Here is a 17,436-nt window from a genome sequence, read left to right as displayed (position 1 = left end):
AGAATGATTTTAAAAGAACATAAAAGCAGCATAAAATACTGCAGTAAGGATGTTGTCAGTGATGCTGAATAAATAGGGATGGACTTAAGAAGTACAGTGAACAGCAGATGCCATGGCTTTTGTTCTGAAGCAACTTCTGCCTGCCAGATTTTGCCCTCCAGGCACAATGGCAAAGCAAGGCTTCCACCTGTTATCTCTCACCATTATGGGCTGTTTTTTTTTCCTTCTTTCTGCTTAAGTTGAGGTTAAAAATAGTCATTCTTCCCAGGATTTAGAGCTCATCATCCCAGCTGTGGTGTACTGACTCCTTACACAAAACAGCTGGAGACACAATGTGAACAAAGTTCACCTTTCTTGTTTATATCTTAAAGCTGTTGCACTATTTATTTGGTCATGCTTTTGTTTAAATGGCTGTCGAGCCATTAGGGTTGGTCCCCCCCCTTTAGAAACCAACCCCCCCCCTTTTACAGAGAATAGCATGCAGGGCTTTTTTAAAAAAGACGTCTCGCAACATACTTGCAAACACATTAGAAAGAGATGACATTAGAATCCTGTTCTGCTCTTAGCTCAGTCACGAGGAGTAAAAACCAACAGATGGCAGAAACTGCACTGTAAGAAAAAGGGTTGGTTCTCCCAATATAGTAATATTTACAGAGTTCTTCTCAGAGCTCCACATACATTATCACTGTAATCCTTACAGTAATCCTGTGAGGTAGGTCAGTATTTTAATACCCATATTGTAAATGGGGACGAAGGCTGGGAGTGATTTGTTTAACATGGGCATCCATAGCTTATACAACTCTTAGCCACTAGTGTGTGAGCCACTAGTGTGAGTGGGCCTCCCAAAAAGATGGAGCAGCCATTCCAACAGTGACCACATGTGGAATGTGATATTTTCTAACCGCTCTCTTACTGTCCTACCTCTATCTTGACTGACCCACATCTACCTTCACATAATGCAGTGCAAGAGCCAAACTGGACTATTCCATGTCCTCATTGTCAAAACCGGATGATGAGCTCAGCTCCAGATGTCAATTGCATGCAAGATACAGTACATAGAGATCACGTTGGCTTGTGGCTGTAAGTTCTCATGTCCAGGAGATTTTTCAAGAAATATTTTAGGCCTATTCAGAAGTTTGAAGAGAAGCTCACTATTAACATGGACAGCAGGCAAAGGGAATTGGAAGTCCACCCCCAGCATGCCTGCAGGTGCATCAGTAACCCTGCCACTGGCTCTCTACATGTTTAGAGCATCCATCTGATCGCTGTCATTTCCATAATCCAGGCCTGCTCAGCTTAGGTCCCCCAGCTGTTTCTGGACTACAACTCCCATAATCCCTAGCCACAGTCGCCAATAGTTATGGGAGGTCAACAGCTGCAGGAGGGCTGAAGTTGAGCCGCCCTGCTAATCAGAAGGCTGGGCACTCCAACCTGGTGATCCAGCCTGCTGATCATGGAAGCAATCACACTTAGGCATTCACCTCTTCACTCGAATGCCCTGAGCATGCAGAGAGCAGGTGGCAAGCAGGATGACTGATGCACCTGAAGATGTGCTGGGGGCAGGACTTTCTGACTGTCTGTTGTACAGGCTTACAGCAGGCTTCTCTACAACTGTCTGAATAGTGCTATAGTCATGGGTGTTGAGGTCCACAGAGTATCTTTTCTTATAGTTGAAAGGTAGATCACATGGCTTACATGTTCATTTGCAACACTTTCTTTCAAGCTGAGGTAGATTTCTTCTTCTTTCCTGTATTATAAAGTCATGAGCTTGCTAATACTTATTGCTTTAGCAACAGCTATGCTGCTGCTCCATAAGAAATTGCACAAAACTGTGACTCATCATTTTATAATTCAGATCTGCAATTTGTCTGGAGTTATATTGCCATAGACTCCAGTCAGCAGATTTCTGAAAGATCAGCACCAGTGGGGTTAATAAATCTTTTCCTTTCCTGGAAGGAAAGGAAAAAGAAAATGTCCCTGAGAACACTTGTGTTTCATTCCCCTAGTGTGGGTGAGTAAAATATAATATGCGATTAGAAACATATTTTATTTTTAAAAATGGTGCTTCGGCAAAATGACATGGCCAGAAATACCATTTTAAAAGGTTATTTAAAAATATTTTTTTTTGTTTAAATGTGCTTTCATATCAAGGAATAGTTTGGCTTCCAAGTTTTCTTAATGCAGCATTTAAAAGAAATACTTTTGGTTTTGGGGGGTGGTTTTAAACAGAGATACTCTTATGAATGAACTTAAGTCAATTTCATAGAACCGGGTGGGGGGTGGTCAATTTTCTACACTAGCATTTAAAACTCTTCCTACTTCTCCTTGAAGGTTGAAAAAAATCAAAGATCACAAACATTCATGGCAATGCTCCTTGTTTGTAAAATAGCTTTAATAGACCAAATAAGGCAGGGATGTAGCAAGGTTGGAGTGCGTCCAGAGAAAAGATTTTAAAATGCCCCCCCCCCCGCCCACAAAGTCCAGGACCTCCGCACACCCCAGGCCCTCAAGGATTTAATTCTGATATTTCAAAATAAGTATGCTGCCTGGAAATACAATTCACTGAATACACACATGCACACTTCACAATATATAGTGATAGACACTGAGTACTATATATTTGTGCTGCTTTTAATGCCTAGAACACACTAGAAACACTAATTATTAAAATGGCTCCCTCACTGCAGATTAGCCAAGGAGACTTTCAACCATGCAGTGTGAGCCTATGTCTGTTTTCTCAGAATTCTGAACAAATTCAGTAAAGTTTGATTGCAGGAGGTTTTTCACAGGAGGCTTTTAAAGCCCTTTAACACACCTCTCCTCTGGAATGGAGGTGCTGCATTCACATGTTGGCCAGATTGACCCTGAAGTCCCAGCGAGTTATTGGGGAGCAGTTCACACACAAGAAAAATAAAATAAAATAAAAGCACAAGACATGCTTCACAGTTCTCACACAGACCTTCTGGGTTGCAAAACAACTTGAACATAAGTGCATTTATAAATGAATGAATGAATGAATGAATGAATAAAATAAATATAATACTGTTTCTTCCAGAAGTTTTTGTAATTTTCTGCCATGAAACAAGCCACTTATAGGACTTTTTAGATAGTTTTTTAAGCCTGCAAATTTCCCAATCTGTTTTCAATTAAATATTCAGAGACTTCTCAGTCTCTCCCCACCCACATATCAAAGCCGTATGGCAAGCAGATCCCTATATATGATTGGGGGTGGGGGTGACCACAAAAAGGAGTTCATATTCTACCTGGCAAATGCTGGGCTGGGCAGAGGGTCTGCTGCAGAGAGCTGTGGTGGCCACTCTGCCTGCCTCCTTTCTTGCTTGCTTGGGCCCTCCCTGCAAGCCTACTCCAGTTCAGGCTTCAGGGAGGCCTCCCTGGAAGCCCCGCCCATCCACTGATCAGCTGAGAGGCGGGGAGAAAAGCAGCTCTTTGCAGCTTGCCTGCCGCTTCAATTGCTGGCCAGGAGGACAAGCAGGAGAGAAGGCAAACATGGCAAGTGGCTGAGGAGCCTTGGGGCTGGGCAGGGGGCAATGGGGAGTCATGTGAGGTGTCTCTGGGGGGCCCCCAAGGCAGTGGGGCCCCCAGACAACTGTCTCCCCTTGCCTAATGGTAGTTCTGCCCATGAAATAAGGGTAGTGGGAGTATTTGGGAGATGGATTATACCTGTTTCATGCAAGGCACACTATGCATTGTCAATGAGAACAAAGTGCTGCCTCCTCTACAGGAAACAAGGAAAGGGGGCATTGACAGAGAATTAAGGTAGTTTGATGGGTAGTTACATTCTTTGGATTAGAGGTGTTCTTTAGAACTCTCTCCCAGTTTAATACTCTTCATTGGATCATTTCCCCACTTAATGAGGTTGTTCTCACTATCAGCCCTACCCTGGGTAGGACAGTGCTAGCCCTTGTAGGGTTGATTTTGAGAAGTGCCAGGATCACTCCCAATCCCAGCACTCCTTCCCTGGGTAGCCCAGTTTTTGTACTCAGGCTAAACGTGAGGTAGGAGGGTGTGCAGGTAGGAGAATCCACAGTTGTGTGGGTGCTCGGGCGGCTGGCAGTCATCCTTACCATAGACCGGAGGGGAGGATTGGCCCCGCAGCTGGGAGATATCCTAGTGCACCACACTGCTTGCATGGTACTTTGTGGGATATCTGACAGCCCCAGCTCCTAAAGTTGTGTGAATGACCTTTATATGTTTCGACAGTTTCTAAAATGCCTATCACCATGCAATTCTTTTCATGTGTAGGATCTTCATCAGGTGCTCAAGCCTGAAGGCAGATAGATATCTGGGAAGTAGATAGGCTAGAGGTGGCTGGCTGAAGATCAATAGTCTGGGATGTAGAAGAAGAACCAGGTGGCCTCACCCAACAACAAAAGGTTGTCTAGGGCATGGAAGCCAGAAAGCCCCGAGAGCAGTGCTCCATTTATGAGGTTGGGGAAGGCAGAGGGAACCGTGATAATCCACAAGCCTGATCCCAAGAGTCACTCCAGTTTTATCCAAATCATGTCCCCCTGTAGTTAGGTAAAACTGTTAGCCAAGGGAGGTGCAAGGGCCCCATACTCCCCTATGCCCACCCTGCTTTAAAATTAAAACTTTAGGATCCAAAATTCCAAACCAAGAAACAATGATTAACTAGTGTGGTTAAAGGCTGTGTCTGCACCAGTACCTTTCCATCACATTCATGAGTGTTTTATGAGTGCAGTGAAGAAGCTCCAGTGCACAAGGCACAGAGAGATGATAACTCACCCAGAGTCATCCATTCAAGTTCCTGACAGAGCAGGGATTTGAACCTGTGTTGCTCTAGTCTTTGCTATTGGCTACACCATACTGATTATGGATCAGTTCAGATCATGTCACACAGAACCCCATTTAAAGCCTGGTTCCCCTGTGCTGTCCCCAAGCCTGCAGAGTCCACACTTCCCCTACCTGTACAGCATCTACTTCCAATTTAGGTTAGAATAAACCAAGATTGATCATGATATCTGAACTGACTGATCTTGCTTTATTCTGACTTACCTGAAATTAACTGTGACCTGTAACCAAGGTTCAAAGTGAGCTGCAGTTTATTTCAAATCGTCTTGGTTTATTTCAAGTAAGTAACTCAGAACAAACCAAGATCAATCAGTTTCGATGTCATGACTGATCAGTATTCAAACCTAAATTGGAAGTAGACACTCACACAGGCAGGGGGAAGGGGAGTGCATGTTCCTGAGGCTTGGGGACATTGCATGGGACCAGGCTTTAATTTTGGCTCTGTGTGGATTATTCAGTTTGGTGTGTTTGCACAGTCCTAGCTCCTACCCCTTGATGTGGCATAATCCATCTTAAATGCATGTTGGCAGCATGGTAGTAGTGCGGCTTTCTGTCAAGTTGGGCAACTGTGGTCCATTTCCAATGTGTGGAATCATGCTTCAGTTGTAGTGGCACATAGCTGAGCTGTCTTCTCCCCTCTTCCTTCATTACACGCCTACTTTGATGTCCACGTAGCATTTTGACATGGCCTAGCAGCCTGTTTGTCACACCTGCTCTTTGTGGTTCTTCTGACCACACTGCTTACGCCAAGCTCCATGAGTTCAGAGCCTACACCATTCACGGTGTGCTGTGCACCATCTCTTCATTCAGAAAAGACTCTGAGAAATCACCATTTGTATTTTTACAACAGACAGTTCACTAAAGAGAGGAGACAAACTGGCTATATTTCACAAATATCCAACGTGCTCTATCAGATCCATTAAATATTTATCAGCAAGTGTCTGCCCATTGCGTACTCAGCAAGTGGGGTGGGGAAGTCTGTGTGATTGTCTGTCTGGACTTAGAATAATCTTGTTGTCCAAAGATAAAATGTTGATTAGCATCGTAAATGTGCAGAACATAGGGCAGCAGTGGCCCCACTGCAGACGTCATGTAATGATATAAGATTGTGCAGGGAGGGGAGACAAGAGAAAGGACTCAGAAAACCTCTGCTGTTGCTCCTGTAATTCTGCAGACTCCTCTGGTTCTCGAGATCTGGCTCTCTCTCCAGCCAGTACAAGCCCTTGTTTCCCAGATGAATACAATATTGGGGGTGGCTTGAAGTTTAATGGTTCTTTATTCAACCGAAGGTACAGCAGTATATGCGTCCCATTTTGCTGAAGGCAGAAAACCATCCAGAGTTAGGGCTGGAAACAAGCAAATGATAACGCTAATGTCCTTTCATTTTTCTGAAAATGATCAAAGAACGAGAGCGTCAGACTCCCGGTGACATGCAGTAATTTGTTGCAAATCAGTATTTGCTAAAAAGGGGGAGTCCATTATATGAATCATGCTGACAAGGAAACAAATGTGTATGTGTGAAAAGAAAGGTGCATGGCCGCGGATGATGCCAGTTGTGGTGCCCATTATTATGCACCAAATCCACACGATTTACTGTCTGTGATACTTAATAAACATTATAGTATGGCTTTTCGTGGCTAATAAAGCTTGGTTTACATTATACCCCTTGTCTGCTATGATTTGCCTCCTAGGGCTCACTTAGAGTGCATTAAGAAGCTGAACACAAGATCACGGTGATTTGCTGCAAAACCTAAATAATTCATTTATGCACTGCTGCTTTCAGCCCGTGTTTTTGCAAATGCTGTAACGAGACAAGCTTCAACATGTTTTACATGGAGAAAACACAGATTACCTTGAAAGAAAAACCCTTTCCCACAGAACTGCCTCCCGGGACCCTTCTCACGTTACCTTTGTGGCATGGGAAGCATTGCAGCATGGTCCTTTCCATACTATGCAGGCAATGACAGAAGTCCTGGACCCTGTTGAAAGAGCCTGTTGTGCTGCAGTTCCTTCCCATGCCAGCATTACCCTGCCTGTAGACTGGAGGCATGGAACCACAGTGTGGGCCTTTCCCACCAGGCCCAGGTTGTGGGGTAGTTTAATGATACAGAAATGGGCTGTCCTGCAGCAGCTCAGTGTTTAAAAGGACTCTTATAGTCACAGCAGTTTCCAGTAGAAACAGACAAACTACCTTACATTCCTGCAGTGGTTAGAGTGTATCAGGCTAAAATACAGGCACAAATTTTGTACGGTGTTCAGATCTGTCCTACCTGTAATTTTAAGCCCTAAGAAGTGGTGCAATCTAGATTTCTTCATGCCATTTTTCAAGTCCCCAGATGCATGCTATCTTGCGTTTAGAAACAAGGTTGACCAGAGCTGAGGCACAGGTGTGGCTTCGTATATTTAACTACTGGCTTAAATTATATGCCTGCCCCCAGGGCCTTGCCCCCATAGTTCTGAAAGAGGAGTTTCACTCATCCTGGTGCAAGAGGCACTATGACAGTTTGGGCAGATATGGCTTCTCAGTTCTCACCGCAATATTTATTGGCTCTGGGTCATGATGCTGCCAAAGAAATTATGAAACAGTGTGTGGCAGATATGGAGAAGCAATTGAATGTAAGTCTGGTTATCACCAGTAGCACTTAAGGTGGTTTGATGTCTTGCCTTCTGCCATTTTGGATGGCAGATTTAAGAGGATACTGCTAAGGAACCACTTATGTCCATGTGGTTCAGGTGACACTGAGTCCATCTTACATGTTCTTTTACACTGTGCCTATTATATGGGCATTCATACTATCTGGATCGTACCATTTTTAAAAAATAGGCCTGGTCAGTCAGAACAGTATTACATCTGTCTTTTGGTGGATCAACATGCAGTTGTCACAGCGGGGACAACAAGATTCTGTGCAGCAGCCTGTAAACTGAGACAAGAACAACTTAGTTGTAATTGAGATTTTTGCATAATATGATGTGGTGTTATCAAGTTTTATGCTGATTTATATTTTGGTATGTATGTTGACTGGTAATTGATTATAATAAATTATTACTTACTTACTTATTACTTACTTACAGGCAAACTACCCATGGCTCGTAGGTCTCAAAAATAAGTGGAGCAATTTCCCTCAGCACTGGGAAATGGCTGGCTAATATCTGAACCAATTCAGACCTTCTTCTCATTATATAGTCAGAGGTCACTTGCAAGCCTTTCAGGCTCCTAGTGGGTGGTACATACAGAAACCTGGTGAGTGTGAGCCCTTCCTGTACAGGATCTTTGGGGCAAGGAGGATCCTTTACAGTAGGTGAGCTTCTCCTCCATCAGTACTTTTGCCTCTGTAGCCTATTTTATTGGAGTAGCTTTGCTCCATTAGATTGAATAGGGGGAGATTTATAAGGCTGTGTGGGGGGAAATCTGGTCTATGAGGATCCTTAGAGGAAGAGGAACCTCTGGTGGGTGTGATTCCACTCCCACCACCACCCACACACTTCAGATTTTAACATGGAATGTTGTCACTTAAGTCCTCTAATCAATCTAGTAGAACAAAGCAGCACAGTTAGATTAAGTTAGATTAAATAAGGAGATATACATTTTTCTCTGGGTCTGATTTGAATCTGAACCTGAGAAAAGATTTGGAAGCTTGAAAAATTCACTTCAAAGTTCTGCTCCAAGCCCAAGCTTCAAGAAGTAAACTAGCATCACCAGTACGCTGATGACACCCAGATCTACTTCTCCATGTCAACATTTCAGGAGCTGGCATATCCTCCCTAAATGCCTGCCTGGAAGCAGATGAGGGAGAATAAACTGAAGCTGAATTGAGATAAGACGGAGGTACTTATTGTGCGGGGTTAGAACTCTAGAGATGATTTTGATCTACCTGTTCTAGCTGGGGTCACACTTCCCCAAAAGGAACACGTTCACAGTCTGGGAGTACTTCTGGATTCACACCTCTCCCTCGTTTCTCAGGTTGAGGCAGTGGCCAGGGGTGCTTTCTTTCAGCTCCAGCTGATACGCCAGCTACACCCGTTTCTCAAGATCAATGACCTCAAAACAGTGGTACATCTGTTGGTAACCTCCAGACTTGACTTCTGTAATGCGCTCTATGTGGGGCTGCCTTTGTATGGTTCAGAATGCAGCAGCCAGGTTTGTCTCTGGATCATCTCGGAGAGACCACGTTACTCCTTTACTGATGGAGCTACACTGGCTGCCAATAGGTTTCTGGACAAAATACAAAGTGCTAGTTATAACTTATAAAGCCCTAAACGGCTTAGGCCCTGGGTATTTAAGAGAGTGTCTTCTTCACTACGAGCCCCACCACCCATTGAAGTAATCAGAGGAGGTCCGTCTCCAGTTACTGCCAACTCGTTTGGTGGCTACACAGAGACAGGCCTTCTCGGTTGCTGCCCCGAGATTGTGGAATGTGCTTCCTGCTGAGATACGATGCTCCCCATCTCTGGCAATTTTCAAAAAACACCTGAAAAATCATCTTTTTGCCCAAGCTTTCTCAGCTTCCTAAATTTTGGGGGTTTTAATATCTGGTTTATTTTTAAATTTTTAAATTGTTTTTAGTTTTTGTATATGTTTTTAACTTGTTTTATGCTATTGTTAACTGCCCAGAGATGAAAGTTTGGGGCGGTGTACAAATTTGATAAATAAATTGCCATGCAAGTTAACGTGGATTTCTAGGGGGTATTCTGGTGCCATGCAAATGTTCTTAAGGATTACTAGATGAAGGTCTTGAATCAGGATCACTGGGAAGAATTGCAACTGAGAAAGGAAGGGCTTTGGGTATAGCATGATGGTACTTTGGGATGATGGCGTTGCAGGGGTAGCTTTGTACCTTACAAGAACCTGTTTCTCTGAGTGAATTCTTCAAAAGTAGTGAAGGTGGTTGCTAGCATAAAGACTGGACTCTAGAGTATGTGGACTAGTATTTTGTGACAACCATTTTCTACTTGAAAAAGACCTACAGCAAAACGGAGATCACCAGGTCACCATCATGGATGTATGGACTTAATTGTTTTGCATAATATCACTCACTACACTATGGACTTTAACAACCTTCCAATATTACATATTTAATTTCATTGATATGTATTCCAATCATTTATGTTTTATTTCATCTTAGTCTGTAAATATTTTGAATTATAGTACTACACTGGATCAAGTTGTGGCTTACTTTTCATTATATGGCTATTGTATAGTTTGGTGGGGCTCTTATTGTTGGCTTGCAGGGGAAAATGCAGAAGAAGAAGTGAACAATTTTGGGAGGTGGGGTGTGATTGTTGAGAAGGAATGGAAAGACAAGTGCGCAACAATAAGGGATGTGTTGGAGGAGGGCTATAAAGGGAAGGGAAGCCAACCCCCCCCCCCCAAAAAGTAGGGTATTCACATTCACATTCACATTCACTGTGCTTTACAGACCAAAAATGTATTAAAGGCCATTCAAGGAGCTTAGAATCTAAATTAGGCTGTGAGAGGAGACAACAAAGAGAAGGGAAAGGAGAGATAAGAAGAATGTAAGTGAGAGGGGAAGAGGGGTGGGGGAGGCAAGCATAACAAGGGATGATTTATCATTATTTACAACATGCCTTCTTATAGCCACATTGCAACAACTTTCGTATTTTTTTTATAGATGGTTGCACCAAGTTTATAATGTTTCAATATAATAAAAATATCAATATGATAAAAACAAAAATGGAAAAATAAATATAAAAAGTAAATGAAAAATAAAAATGTGATAATAAAAATGTTTAAATAGAATTAAAATATATTAATTGAATATATTAAATAGGTATATGCATTGGCTTAAATTTTCTTTAAATGTCTGGGAGCACCATCTAAATAAAGAATAGGCAAACAGAAAGTTGGTATGAGCAAAGAAGCTATTTACATGTGCACTGAAAACCAGACTAAGGAAGCGCAGTCCCGTTTTTGGTGTGTCTGCATGTGTACCAATGGGAGCTGTGTGGCTCCTGGTGGAAGTATGGCAGCAAGCCCACTTAGGGACCCCAGGTTTTGGGCATGAGGGCATCCAAAAAGTGGGCTAAATGCTCGTGGGTTGGTACCATGCGGCTTCAGATGACACCAACACACAAATAGTCTCCTGACCGCTCCATTAACTTCATTTCTGCAATCGTGTCTCTGCCGCAACTACTTGCATCCCCAGCGGGCAACCTTGGGGAGGGAAGAGGTGAGGCGGATCCCAGGAATGCACCGCGCACTTGCGCAGTGTATTACTGGGGCTCCGGGGGACGGGGCGCCGCAACCACTTCCCTTCGCACAACCCCTAGAGTTCCTGGCCACAGCCAGGCGTGGGAGCGCCAGAAGCCAAGCTGCCACTCGTCTGAGCAGGTGATCCGCCTGCCCGAGGAGGGGTGAGGGATTGTCTGCGGGGATTGTCTGTGGGGAGAGCGGGTCAAGCCCGCTCTCCCCGCTGAACCCTTTCCAGCTCTGCACACTGATCATGTGTAAAGCCTTATTGACTACTCACTCCTTGTCCTGTGATTGCTCAATTTACAATAATAAATAACTCAGAATGAAGCCAGCCCACACTAACCTCAGTTACTAAGCCTAACCCCAGTTACTGAACCATGGAAGAAGACTAGAGTGGTTCCTGAAGGTGCCCAAGATTGGGCTTTGATGACTACGCTGGGGAAGGAAATTCTAGAAAAGAAAGAAAAGTAGAAGACTTCCTTTAGCAAAGTGAAATCTTGCCTAAACGAGGGGGGAAAGCACAAACTTCAGGAAAACAAATGTAGTTTAATAAGACAATACTGAACATCATCTAACACAATGTTACTTGGTGAAGATGCAAATAGCAATTTTCCCATTCCTATACTTTTCTCTAAGCCTGCCTATGATAAATGCTCGTCTTTCATACGTGAAGCATTACTACATTATTCACTGCATAGAAGTAGTTTGTTCACTGGAGCCAATTGAACAATTGCCAATGTATTTAATATCTGATTTTATCCAAAACAAACAAACAAACAAACAAACAACAAGCAAACTGGTGGGAGGGCAATATTCAAATGTTTTAATTGAATCTGATTTTCTCCCAATTTCTGTAGAATACCAGTCAGATAACACATAATTTCTCCCCCTCTCAGAAACTCAGGAGACAAACATATCCAATTAGCATCTATGATTGTATACCAAATTTGTATTTTGTAGGTCAGCTGGTTCAGCTCAACAGTGTTGCTAATTCACTCCCTTTCCAATATACATGTACATATAACCTGCTTTTCCTAAACAGATTAATCTGTATTTCCGCCATCTGGTTTACAGTTTGTTTTTTAAAAAAATGATGCAGCCTGCCAAATGATGAAGCCAGCTGAGCTCTTGCTTGGAGAACAGGGCTGTAGCATGACACAATTGTGAAAAGTGTTGTAAGAGCTTTGAATAACTCAAGATGTTGTGATACAGAATCAACAAGCAGTGTCATAAAACCTGCACAATTCCAAATCTGTAGGTCTTTTGATATTTGAAAATCCTGTTGCACCCTAATGGCATTACTAAGACCACAACAACTCCCCCCACAACTCTCCCTGCAAGGTCCCCAAACCCCAGCACCCCATCTGGTCTCCCAGTACTGATGGTGGCTGGGAGATCACTTTGTAAGACCTCAGTTGCTCCCTCACATCTAGAGCACTAAAACAGGAGCATTCTATAGGCCAGGGACCCTAGGAAATGTAATATGTCAGGGCACCTGACATAGTTCTCATGAACAGAGAAAGGTGGCGGGGGCAAGAAGTCTCGAACGTGGTGAGGGGAGGAAGCCTCGAAAAGCTTGCTCCCCCCACAAACGAGTAGGTCCTTGCCTCGGGGTGGGCAGATCACTGACTGCAGCCGGTTGCTCTGAGGGTCAGGGTGTCGGGACACCAACTTGCACTCCCACGGAAAAGGGTTTATTATTCAACTCAGAAATACTGAGACGTTACTAATATATTTTGAAGAACCATTGCACTTTTCTGAGCACTTGAAAAAGTTGGCTGAAACAGCAAATATGACTGGAAAGCTGTTGTGCTTTCATAGTTTGGGAATACTTTACAGTTTTAATGTGCTTACATTCATATTTGTGCTGACGTTTGGATGTTATATCTTATTGACATACGATTCATCCATATCACTTTATGTACATGATTGTTCACCTTTAATATAATTTATTTTTACATATTTAATTGATTTTTGTTTTTGTTTTCTTTTACAGTATTGGATCTGTTGGTTCGTTTGTATTCCATAAACATTACCGCCAGCTTATGCATTTACAAATAAACAATATTCATAAAGACCCTGAAATAATATTTAGTATGTATAGGATGCTTTCAAATGTTCACTGTCCTTCATATCCATTGAGGCTCTCCACATGAGCGGTGTGGAGAGCCGGATGGGGTTTGGCGGGGAGAGCGGGCTTGTCCCACGCTCCCTGGACATGCGTGCTCCACTAACCTCATTTAAAGGTGATGGTGGTGGGGTGTATTTAGTGAGGTTTGCTGCCGGGAGCCATGCAGCACCCGTTGCAGCACACGGCTGCCGGAAAGCAGGCTGGGTTCCCTTAGCCCGCTTTCCAGCGGCCGTGAGAATAGCCTCAATATCTCGTTGTAATCCTGATAATAGCTCTGTCAGCTAGGTAAATATTACTATCTCCATATAATAGATGGGGACTGAGGTGAAGGGTCAGACTCAGAGTCAGTGTGATATAGTGCACTATCTGTCACCTGTGTGCTAGTTCCTTCCCCTCTAGTATCACTAGGGGAGTTCATTTGGATGGGGACCATGACATAGGGGAGCTGCACTTGACCCTTTGCCCTCACCATGGGGCTGATCTGCATTGCCTCTTCCCTGCAGCTGCAATTTGTCCAGGGAGAGAAGTAGTCACTGAGAGCTTTCACCCTAGAGTAAATAGCAGTCACATAAGGGGGCAGTCCAGATCACGGTCATGGTAAGGGCACAGCATCTTTGCCATGGCATGGTCTCAATCCAGGTCACTTCTCCTTTTGATGCTATTTGAGAAGGGGGAAGCACTCAGTTAGCAATAGCAATAGCACTTACATTTATATACCGCTCTATAGCCGAAGCTCTCTAAGCGGTTTACAATGATTTAGCATATTGCCCCCAACATTCTGGGTACTCATTTTACCGACCTCGGAAGGATGGAAGGCTGAGTCAACCTTGAGCCCCTGGTCAGGATCGAACTTGTAAACTTCTGGTTACAGGGCGGCAGTTTTACCACTGCGCCACCAGTTGCCAGGTCGTTGCTTTGCGTCACATGTAGGTTGTCCCTAGGGTCAGGGGCAGCCCTTTCATAAGGCAAGGTAGGGTGGTTGCCTCTGGAGGCAGATTATTGGGGCACCAGCAGGGTGGCAAAATGCCCTGGGAACAGGTCCTTGGGACTGATCTGAGTCTCCAAGATTGCAAATAGGACAAGGAGAGAAGAGGAAGTTGCTGGCGACCTCCCCTCCTCTCCGTGGCCCCGTGCCACATTCAGAGCTTGATAAGGTGAAAAGGAGTTGGCTCCCAGCAGGACTGTGGGGCAAGGCAGCATGTGATGCCTCGCCTCGGGCACCAGATCAGTGGCCACCCCTACTTAGCATGACTTTTCTCAGGCCCGTTGATGAGTTCATGACGGAGACAAGATTCAAACAGGGGGTTTCCAGATTCATTGTTCAGTCACTGAATGCTTCTCTGCTGCACCAACTCACTTAAGGCACTTGTGCATTTCCCCTCAAGGTGAAGCAGCTTTGGATTTCTCACAATGGAGGGAAGGGAGAAAAAAAAACACTATTTCCCTCTTAAAAGAGGGCAAGCTATTCACACGAGAGTGTTTTAGAGGAGCCTTGCTGACCTCTTACTTGGCACACTTTTAGTGGCTGACTGGCTGTTTTCTCCCCTGTAGACCCTTTAGTCCTGTTGAATAAGTATCTAGTTCCTTTCAATAAATTCTGTGGGTTTTGATGGCAAGTAGCTAAGGTGACAGCTACTTGGCTGCTAGCGACAGGTGAGAGCTTGTTAAGCCCCAAAAGGTGTCATGCTATTTTCATAGTAGTGCTTTCCAGCAGCTTTCTGGGAAGAGTTTAGAATAATGCTATATATATATATATATATATATATATATATATATATATATATATATATATATATATATTGCAGCCAGAAACAGGTAGTCAGCGAGGGTGTTTATTCACTGAAGGTCAGGCTTTTGTATTATGAAACTTCTAGCAGATGCGATAAGCAGTAAATTGCAGATCTATCGCTGCTCCCCACCTTCCCAGCAAGCGTGTGTGTGAAATCAGCAGAATACGGCCTCTGTTTGATTTATAGCCCACTTTTGACCAACTCTTATCTAGTTCCCACAAGCCCTTTTCTGATGCAGCTCATGTCTGAATGACAATAGACAACCACTGCCATTATGCTCCACAATCCCTCTCTGCATTCTAGACACCTAAGATTACATCTGGGCTATTGATTTATGACTGCCCCCCCTCCCCACCACCCCTCCCGGGACCAGTTTGTTCAGCCCGAACAAGATAGACTATTATTAAACTGAGCAAACAACTCCATGTGAACTTGCTAAGGAAATAATCATTTGCAACCACCTTTCTAACAACCTGGATGCACAAAGCAACAGAGCTGCTGAAATATTAAGGCTATTTATGTGTGTAGCCAACCAATTGTGCTTTGCTCAGATTATATTTAATTTATACATAAAATGTAATACGACAAATATTCTCCCCCCTTGTAGTGCCTCCTGCAGAGCATTCAAATATTCTTTTTTCTATAGTTTCTAGCTTTGACTGAAGTCCATTTAACTGCAGACCTCTGCTCCCCCATATTTTCCATAACACCTTCTCTTTCAGTGGAAAGTAACGGTTACAGCACCTTTTAGAACCTCAGCAAAATATACATGTTGGATCAGTTTCTGAGAACTATACATTATATATCAGATTTTATATTTTCTTAAAATGTATTGTGAGAGATTTCTGGTGTGTGTGTGTGTGTGTGTGTGTGTGTGTGTGTGTGTGTGTATCCCTCGGCTGTAATAATCTAAGTATTTCCTATGCATTTAAAAGTGAAAAGGTATGTTATTGTTGTTCTTGTCATTATTGTTGGCTGATATGATAGACAGCAATCCGTCAATGGGATTAGAGCTGTGTCAAGGCAGGGAGCCTTCAGAGTAAGTTGCCCTGCAGATTTGATGGGAAGGGCAGTATTCAGGGAGAGAGATTCGGAAGTGATTTTCGCTTCTTTCCCTCCCCACAAAAGCACTGTTCATTGCCAGAAATATGTGTGTGAGGGCTGCACCGCCTCATGGACATATTTCTGGCAGCAAATTATTATTGTTTTCATCATCATCATCACGACTCACTGGGTGCTAGACACTAATCTCTGATATCATAATCTGGTAATACCTTTATTATTTATTAGGTAAAGTGTGCTGTAGGGTTGGTGTCGATTCCTGGCGACCACAGAGCCCTGTGGTTGTTTTTGGTAGAATACAGGAGGGGTTTATTATTGCCTCCTCCCGCACAGTATGAGATGATGCCTTTCAGCATCTTCCTATATCGCTGCTGCCCAATATAGGTATTTCCCATTGTCTCAGAAACATACTAGCGGGGATTCGAGCCGGCAACCTCTGGCTTGCTAGTCAAGTCCTTTCCCGGCAGCTTAAGAAAGCTTTCAAACTCTCCAGAACTCTTCATCTGATTGAATTAAAGTAGGGCTGTACACAGAACCATTTCGAGTGGTCTGGTTCGAATTCAGACCAAATTCAAACCAAACCGCAAATTGGTTTGGTCAAACCAAGCAATAGTCTGGTCTGTTCAATTGAACCATGTCAAACCGTTTCAACGGTCCGGTGAGAATTCCCCTTTATGAGCAAAGGGGAATCCTGCCTTTAAAAAGCTTCTAAGGGAAGCCAGATTGGGGCGACGAGAGGGCACTTTACCAGTGGTGGTAGCTCCTCCCCAAGCAGCATGGAGGCCATGCAAATGCGGGGGGGAGCACTGCTGGGGGGCAGTGCTGGGGTTTAGAAGAGCCACCACTATCAGTAAGGTGCCTTCTCGGCACCCCCCTGGCTGCCTTTAGAAGCCTTTTAAAGGCAGGATTCCCCTTTGCTTGTAAAGGGAAAACTTCACTGGGTTTTCCATTACAAGCATAGACTCTCAGACTGCTGGACCAGTTTGAACCAGTCCAAAACAAACCGGGCCCAGTTCAGTTCAAACACTGACTAGCCGCTTTTTTTTTAGGCCAGTCTAGTTAGAGTTGGAATCAGTAAAACCGGGTCTGTTTGAATTCACATTGGCTCGATTTGAACGGATTCAACCCAGTTTGATCCAAATTGGTTCTGCACACTCCTATATGAAAGAAAGACAAGGGGACAGTAGAACTGAACATGGTGTCATAGCTCTAAAAGTCTGAAAGGTATAACTGTCAAGATGAAGTGCATAAGGAATTAAGCAGACTCTTGTTGCCTAGCGTCACAGGGTGCTAGACACTGATCCAGACTGCAACCCTGAAGATGAGAAGATGATAGTGGTCCCCTCCAGCAGTTACTATATTCCAACTCCAGCATTAATTAAAGTACACAGGTCCCTTGTCAAGTGTCAGGC

At 43.8% G+C, this 17,436-nt stretch overlaps 1 long non-coding RNA gene across 4 annotated transcripts in view; it reads right to left on the bottom strand.

Moving 5' to 3' along the window:
- LOC128339700 (uncharacterized) overlaps positions 1–17,436 on the bottom strand; it is a 56,844-nt gene that overhangs the window by 20,116 nt on the left and 19,292 nt on the right. For 2 of the 4 annotated variants that reach the window (XR_008313175.1, XR_008313174.1), the window contains exon 1: positions 3,264–3,377. The exons of 1 other annotated variant lie outside the window; for it this stretch is intronic. This is a non-coding gene — a long non-coding RNA (uncharacterized LOC128339700). Of the gene's footprint in view, positions 1–3,263; positions 3,387–17,436 lie in introns of those variants that run through there. One more of the 4 variants, XR_008313176.1, reaches the window with a different exon arrangement.

This window comes from Hemicordylus capensis, chromosome 1, assembly GCF_027244095.1.
Source record: "Hemicordylus capensis ecotype Gifberg chromosome 1, rHemCap1.1.pri, whole genome shotgun sequence".
Classification (NCBI taxonomy): Eukaryota; Metazoa; Chordata; class Lepidosauria; order Squamata; family Cordylidae; genus Hemicordylus; species Hemicordylus capensis.
The sequence above is the reverse complement of the archived record's forward strand: the minus strand, read 5'-3'. Positions and strand labels throughout refer to the sequence as shown.